Here is a 7392-nt window from a genome sequence, read left to right as displayed (position 1 = left end):
GGGTTTAATATTTTTCCTAGAACTTTTTTTTTTTTTTTTTTTTTTTTTTTTTTTTTTTTTTTTTTTTTTTTTTAAAAAAAAAAAAAAAAAAAAAAAAAAGAGATCCTCCCTATGCGGCCTCATTATTTTAAACAGATATTTCCAGCCACCGAGATGAAAAGACAGACGCCCTGCGGCGCCTGGGATGAAGGGACCGGAGAGCTGCCCCCCTCCGTTGCCGTGGGGCACCAAACCCTCGTTCCTCTACAGAGACGCGCAGTCCCTCCCCGATGCCCACATCACACCTGTTTGCTTCAGCACCCCTATACCCCTCCCCAAAAGTCTCTAACTTGGCACACCTGCAGCCACCCACCCCTCAGTCCCGGCCCTCTGGCTCCCCGAGGGGGCTACCTCACACCCCGGCCTCAGGTGCGCCGTAGGCTCCAGGGCCGCCCCCGGCCTTGCTCCGCAGGCGCGGGCGGCGTCGCTCCCTCAGCGCAGCCTGTGGCGCCGGCCGGTCGCCACCCCGACTCCGCTTCGGGGTCCCCGGGCACGCAGGGTGCCGCCCCGCAGCCCCCCAAGCGACTGCTCTCCCCTCCGAGGAGGGTCCCGCCACCGCCGCCGGGCCCTCGGCCGACGCCTCGCCACCCCGCCCCGCCAGCCCGGCCGCAGCCGCCCGTCCCGGCGCCTCAGCGGGCCGCACCACGGCGTCCCTCAGCGGGGCGGCCGCCGGGAGAACGCCCGGCCAAAGGAAGCCCAAGGGCGGGCTCGGAACGGAGCGGGGCCGAGGGCAGCGCTGGAAGCCCCCGCCCCACGTATTTCGTTTTCGCCCCGAACTCGCTCTGCCCTGGGCGCCAGCCGCCGCCGAGAGGCGGGCGGGGAGGTCCAAGTCCACCGGAGTTTACCTCGGGAAGCGGGGAGGGGCCTCAGCATCTCCAACCGCCCGCGGGGCTCCCCCTCGGCCGGCCCGGGGCGCTTCCTTCGGGCCGGCCGGGCCGGGAAGCGGCCGTTGGGGAGCCGTTGCCTCGCGCCGCCCGGCAGTTTAACGGAATCCTGGGGCAGCCGGGTGTCGCCCTCCCGGGGCAGCAGCTCCGCTCGCCCCGCAGCCCGGTCAGCGCCGTTATACCGGCGAGGACCGTCCTTGACCGGGCGGCTGGCAGAGCCCTGGCCCTCCCTGCCCTCGGCCGGAGGCGGCGGGCGGAGGTCGCCCTGCCCTCACCTCCCCTCGCCCGGCGGGTGGCTACCGGGCGGCGGGGCGCTCGTCGCCCTGGGAGGGGAGGCTGAGGCGCGGAGCCCGCTGCCCGAGCACCGGGCCGGTAACACCCAGCTCCCTCGGGGCAGCCCCACCGCCAGCCGCCGGGGGGAAGCTCGGGGGCTCGGCTGCGGGACGGGGCAGCCCCACCTCGGCAGGACGTCCCAGCCCAGGCTTCCCCAAATACCTGGACGGGGCGGAGGGACCCGCGCTCCTCAGGTAGCCGGGGACGGTTCCCCGCGGGCGCTCCCGACCGCCAGCCGACGGAGAAGCGGCTGCCGCGGCGGTGCCCGCCCGGCCGGGGCTACCGCCGTGCCCCCGGCGGTGGATTTTGTTGGGGCAGGGGCTGCCGGGCGGCGGAGAGACGCCGGACGCGGGCGCCGTCCTGGGCAGGGGGGCTGGGAGCGGGCAGGGTGGGAACCGTTGCAGATATTCGCGGAAAAGATGTTTCTTTGGCTGTTGCCGGCGGGGCACCCGAAACGAGGGAAATTCTGTTTTCCTCCTCCGCCGTCCCGGAGATGGAAGCTCCGCGCCGTCCGGTGTGGCTGCAGGTGCTGCCTTAGCGGGTCCGCCGTCCCGGGGGTCTGCCGCCAGCCGCCTCCAACTACCGCGATCTTCCTAGTCCCCTTCAAAATTAGGCTCCTTTCTTTCGAATTTCGCCTCCTGCTTTGAAAACAATATAAACCTACGCTTTTGGTTTTTATTTCAAATCGTTCAAGTGTTTTATACAGATCGTTTCAGGACTTCTTTTAATGGTCGGATACGTACTAACTCCGGTCAAAGTTACAGTCCTCATGTACCAACTTAATCTGGCAGGCTGAGAAAGATGATGTTCCTCTGAAAATAACGTTTTTAAATTAAAGTGCGTTTTCAGCCAGTTGAACGTTCTGTAACAGTGAGAAACAATCCCGAGAGTTTGCAAAAGGTTTAAAATGCCAAAACAGATTAAAGACTCTCCTTAAACAAACAAAAACCCCATGAAACAAAACAAAAAGCTCGGAGCAGGTTTTACTGAAGTGTTTTCATCTGCATGGTTCTTAAAACCTGCTGTTGCCTAAAAATCCTGAACTAAAATACAGAAAACTGCATCTGCTTTTGTGATCCATTTTCTCTTAGTGTATTTGACTTTATGAAAACAGTTCATTAACTTGTATTTCATATATCTATTTGTGCAAGATGCTTTTATTTCCTTAAGTCCAAGCACTAGCTACGATACATACAGAGCTTTTCTCTGCTAACTGCTGCAGATTGACTAAAGTTCCAGCAAGTATTTAAATTATCCGAGAGAAAGCTTAGCTAATAGAAACAAAACTTTAGTGAATTGTGTCTTGCTGCTGCAGCCTATTTGTTTAGCAATTAACAGCTTCTTATTAGAAAATCTCTTATCCTAAAATGTTTAAATTGAAAGAGATAACCAGACTGAAATGACTGACAAAAGGCAAGAGCTATTCACCTGAAAAAATAAAAGTTGCTCTCTTTGACAGATTAGTCCCAAATTGTTCTGTCAATACCAAGAGTAAATTACTGAAACTTTACATTGTCAATTTATAATTGTAGAAATCTTGTTTGGCTATGCTAATCTGCACTAAATTCCTCAATTGCTGTTCAGCCAAACTACAGTTGTTCAAATACAACTGCCTGAAACTGGATATCTGTGTATTTATACAAGGAATGTGAATTGTGCATGTATAAATATCTGTGTGTCTATTCAACAAAGCAGGCAAAATACATTTTGATTTGTAAGAAATCATCAGATATTCTAGATAAGCAGCTTTCAGGTTAAGGGTTATTTACAAACTATTCATTTGACTATTATTCATTAGCCATTGGCAATTCATACCTGATTGGTCACCTGCTTCTTGGATGGGCAAGCAAAAGCAATTACAAAAGAAAAGTTAGAAGACAGTGAAAATTAATTTTCAAGCTCTGTACATAACAGATTTGTAAAATAAACAGATTTGTGGACAAGTCAAATACGCTTGGTGGCCATCTTGGTACCTGGGCATAAATTAGTGATGAATCACATTTGCTCGTTCCTCAATGTATCTGTCAATCTGGGTTTTCATTGCTCAGTCAGCACGACAGTCTCCACTGCCACAGAGCGATGATGTCACCGTGGGACTAACCATGCACCCACGTCATTTACTGGAAAAGCCTCACCCACTCCAATAGGAATTTTTGATGTGAAACAGTGAGGTTTGCTGTATCATTCCAAAAAAGGATTTTTTAAACTCTGAAACACAAAGAAATGAAAATTAAAATACCCTGATATTTAATACTTGCATGAGGGGAAAAGGCTCTGGTATGAATGCACCGTGCTGGGGCAACAGTGGGCAGAACTCTCGGGTTGTATGTGCAGGGGGAAATGAGATTTCACAGGAGTTCAGGAGTCAGAGTTCCTACTGAAGCCATCAGGAGGTCTAGCGTGCATCTTACAAGAACAGGCCTGGTTTGAAAGCAGCAAGTCAGTTAATTTGGCAATAATTTGGCAATATTAATCAAAATACTTGAAGGAAAACATTGTGGGGGAAAAATAAAATCAAGTTATAACAACAGTTGTTTGGTATTAAATACAGCTTAAAACCAAACACCTGTTCTTTCCCAATTCTGTCTGCTACATTTTAAGAATGACAGTGACTCATCTTTTATCTGGTCCCACTCTTTTGCCTGGTAAATCCTCTTATCTCACTCATCATCCTTATATCCTAAGATTCTCCTCTATGATGTATGACCAATTCCTTGAAAAACATTAGGAATGAGACAGATTATGGGGAAAGCAAGTTCAGAAAAATGTCGGCTGACGGCAGTAGAGGAGCTGACTGAAGCAACCATCTGATTGTGGGTGAGGCAAGAGCAGCCACAGTGAAATACAGAGAAGGCAACCTGCAGGAGAGGTGCAAAGGTGGGAGCAAAAGGATAAATGCAGCTAAAACCCAAGCTCTAGAGCTAAGTAAATACAGCCCCAAATTAAATCCCTTATGGAAAAGTCCTGTGCAAATTAATAAAAATAATTGCCTTTTTTTTTTTTTTTAGGGATTTTCTGCTAAATGATCTCACAGAATACAGTAATTATTATCCAGCTACTGAATTGCTATCACAAATTAGAAACCTACAGAAAAGACATTGTTTCCTAAAGCCTTATTCTATAAACCTTTAGAGTAATTTATAGAGAACCCTATTTCCTAAAAGATTCTTTTTACAAAAGATTATTCCCAAACATCGTACGCATGCAAGGATTAAATTTGTTTAAAGGGTATGTATCAGCCATTTTCTTTGATTCCCACAAACACTCATACAAGCTACCTCTTTTGCATGAGAATATTAACTGCAAGTGCCAATAACATGCAAACATGTGCTAGCAGCCATCTTGAAAGTGGTTTTGGAAATTACCTAGTCCAGATGCAGAAGAAATACTGTGAGATCCAAGATGAACTGCAATTTGTTCAGCAAATCAAAACAACCTATTTTTTTTTTTTAAGAAGTCCAGGTCTGTTCAGAGATAACTGACATCCAGAAAAAGGAAAAAAGTAAATAAGGATACTGTTTGCTTTCAGTAGTTTGTTCAGCTCTGGTTATGTCACTTTCTGCTCTGCAAGGTGACAGCTGAAAGGTTACGTGGCTGCAACTATAAAGAATAAAAGTTTCTCTAGGAATGCTATATTACGTGATGCATGATGGTTGGTACATTAAAGCTGTAAAGACTATGTCTTTTCCTGGCAATTTTTTCCTTTTAGAAAACACAAAACTATGTCAAGTTATTTTTCAGGGGAAAATTGCAATTGTTTATGGAAAGAAGGTACCTCATGTGCAAGGCTGGGACTTTTTAATCTGAAAATTTTCAGGTAGACATAATGCTACATACTACCTTGTAAGAAAAAGCAAAATAGCTTTAATTTTAAAAGGAATGACAATGCATTTAAAAGGAACTATTTATATTTCACTTCACTATCAATCTACTTGGGTTTGTTTCCTACAAAGGACTATGCAAGCAGCAAAAGGAAACCTTATGATGCCATCTACCATTTTGTGCTGTCCTGGGCAGCACAAATATCAGGTATTTATTGGTTTGGGTTTTTTGTTGTTAAAGCATGGTCAGAAAAGTAAACAGTTGTTTGGACTTGTTACTTTTGTTAAAGCAAATAACTCCCTCCTCCCCCAGCTGAAAAGACTGTCCTCTAAATAAATTAAAACACCAGGAGAAGCTGTCTTTACTGAGATGCTGTATTAACCAAATGTATAAACCAAAAGCACCATAAACACTGTAAGCTCTTTGATACAAAGACCAGTTTTTGCATTACATCCAGCACAACAGAATCCTGGCCCAGGACCAGGGCCTCTTAGGTAGTAATGAAACACAAACAGCAAACGACGTAACAGTTGGCATGGCAGGCAACAGCACTGTTGTTACCTAATACTGCTGGAATTGCCATTTTTATTGCAACAAAAATAACTAGGGTTATCAGGATTTTTGTAATTTTATCTTTCTGTTTTCATAATGAAATCCTGAGTTAATTTATGACAGAAGAACATTGTTATAATTTGCTATCTGCTAGAGAAAAATAATTAAGTTATTTCAATTCTGTGCTCAACTAGAATATAGAAATTCTAACCTTTTCATGAACTAAAGTTTCTTTGTATGTAGCAGAGTAAGAAAAATCTAAACCAAAAAGTTAATACTGACTTATCTTTTACTCCTTCAGCATGAGTTATACATCTTGCTAGCACATAGCACAGCCCACGCACTGCTACTGTCACAACAGGGATGCCAGTTTCCCCCCACAAACTCTCCCTTGCAACACCCTTCTTCGCTTTCCCAAATTTTCCAGCCGCTAAAAACCAGCAGACTTTTCCCCAACATGGTTTGCACAGTTCATGAGAAATCCCACTGCCCCATCACTGCCAAATTCTTTGATGGAACTTGCAATCTCAGTTCTGAGTTCAAGCGTAGGGCTTTGTTCTAGCCTAAGCCTACAGATGATTCCTCTTTGGTATTAACAGCAGGTGCAAAAATAAGAAACTGAGTCCAGCCTTTGGAATTATCTACAAAGAAACCAAATTCATGTTGAATTCAAGCACCTTGTTATGACTTCTGAGCATCACTCAGAGGGAAACAAGTTTCTTTTTAAACTGCTTCATCCTTTTCACTTTAATTCCTCCTTTGTTTTACACTTTCTGACAAATCCCATTTCTCTCAGTTGCAGTAACTACCAAGTTTCCCCCTGGGAAGAACAGGACTTCTACTACCACCCTGTCTGTTAAAAAAGTCAGTCCTGAAACTGGGGCTGTTGATACTGAAATGCAGTCATTAGTCTTCAGAATTAACACCTTGATGAGGCAAAAAGTGCAAAGAAATGCATACCTCTAGCAACCACAGGCTATTTAACATGTTTTCTAAAACAGTTTGGTTTCATTCCATGCCCTGTTTCAGTGTGGAAATATTTCTTTGCAATCCTGAAAACGAGAACAGTTGACTTTGAAATGAAAGGCTGAACTCTTCAAGTTTGTTGTGCAGCCCGCAGCTCTCCTGTGTGGACTCTCCAACTAATGCTATTGTTACATGCATTCATTCAACACCACAGTCAAGCTGGTAAAATTGATAGAAGTTTATTATCTAAGTAGCTTTTCTCTGTCCCAACCTCACTTTAGACACCAACAAACTCAACCCAACTTGTCTCCCTACAGCAGCACACATGATGAAGATGTACCTGCTGTCTTTATAGCCCACCCTAGGACATACTTGCCATCTTTTTTCATGCTTCTCCCTCTCTTTTTTTCTCTTTTTCTTTCTCTCCCTCTCTCTCACACCCATACACAAAGCCAGTATTTGTCTAGCTGCAGAATCAACATAACTGTACAGATCGCCTTTGGAAAATAATATCAACATGTGAAAAACACCATGTAGAAGGCTGGGGTATTACTGCCATCATCCCTGAACAAACACTGTCTCGCATACACAACCCTAGACCATTGCAGACAAGCTTATTTGATTAAATGCAATTCTTTTCCTCCAGAAATAAGACACTACTGCCATGTACTTATACCCATTCTTTATCTGCCTGTCTACTTATTCCCCATTATCTCCTTTGCCATCAGCCATCAGCCCCTGTTACTCCGACAGCTTTCTCTCCCTCATGCATGATCCATCCATCCTTCTCTTCGGT

The sequence above is a fragment of the Calidris pugnax genome, unplaced genomic scaffold (genome assembly GCF_001431845.1).
Source record: "Calidris pugnax isolate Ruff unplaced genomic scaffold, ASM143184v1 scaffold24, whole genome shotgun sequence".
Lineage (NCBI taxonomy): Eukaryota > Metazoa > Chordata > Aves > Charadriiformes > Scolopacidae > Calidris > Calidris pugnax.
The sequence above is the reverse complement of the archived record's forward strand: the minus strand, read 5'-3'. Positions refer to the sequence as shown.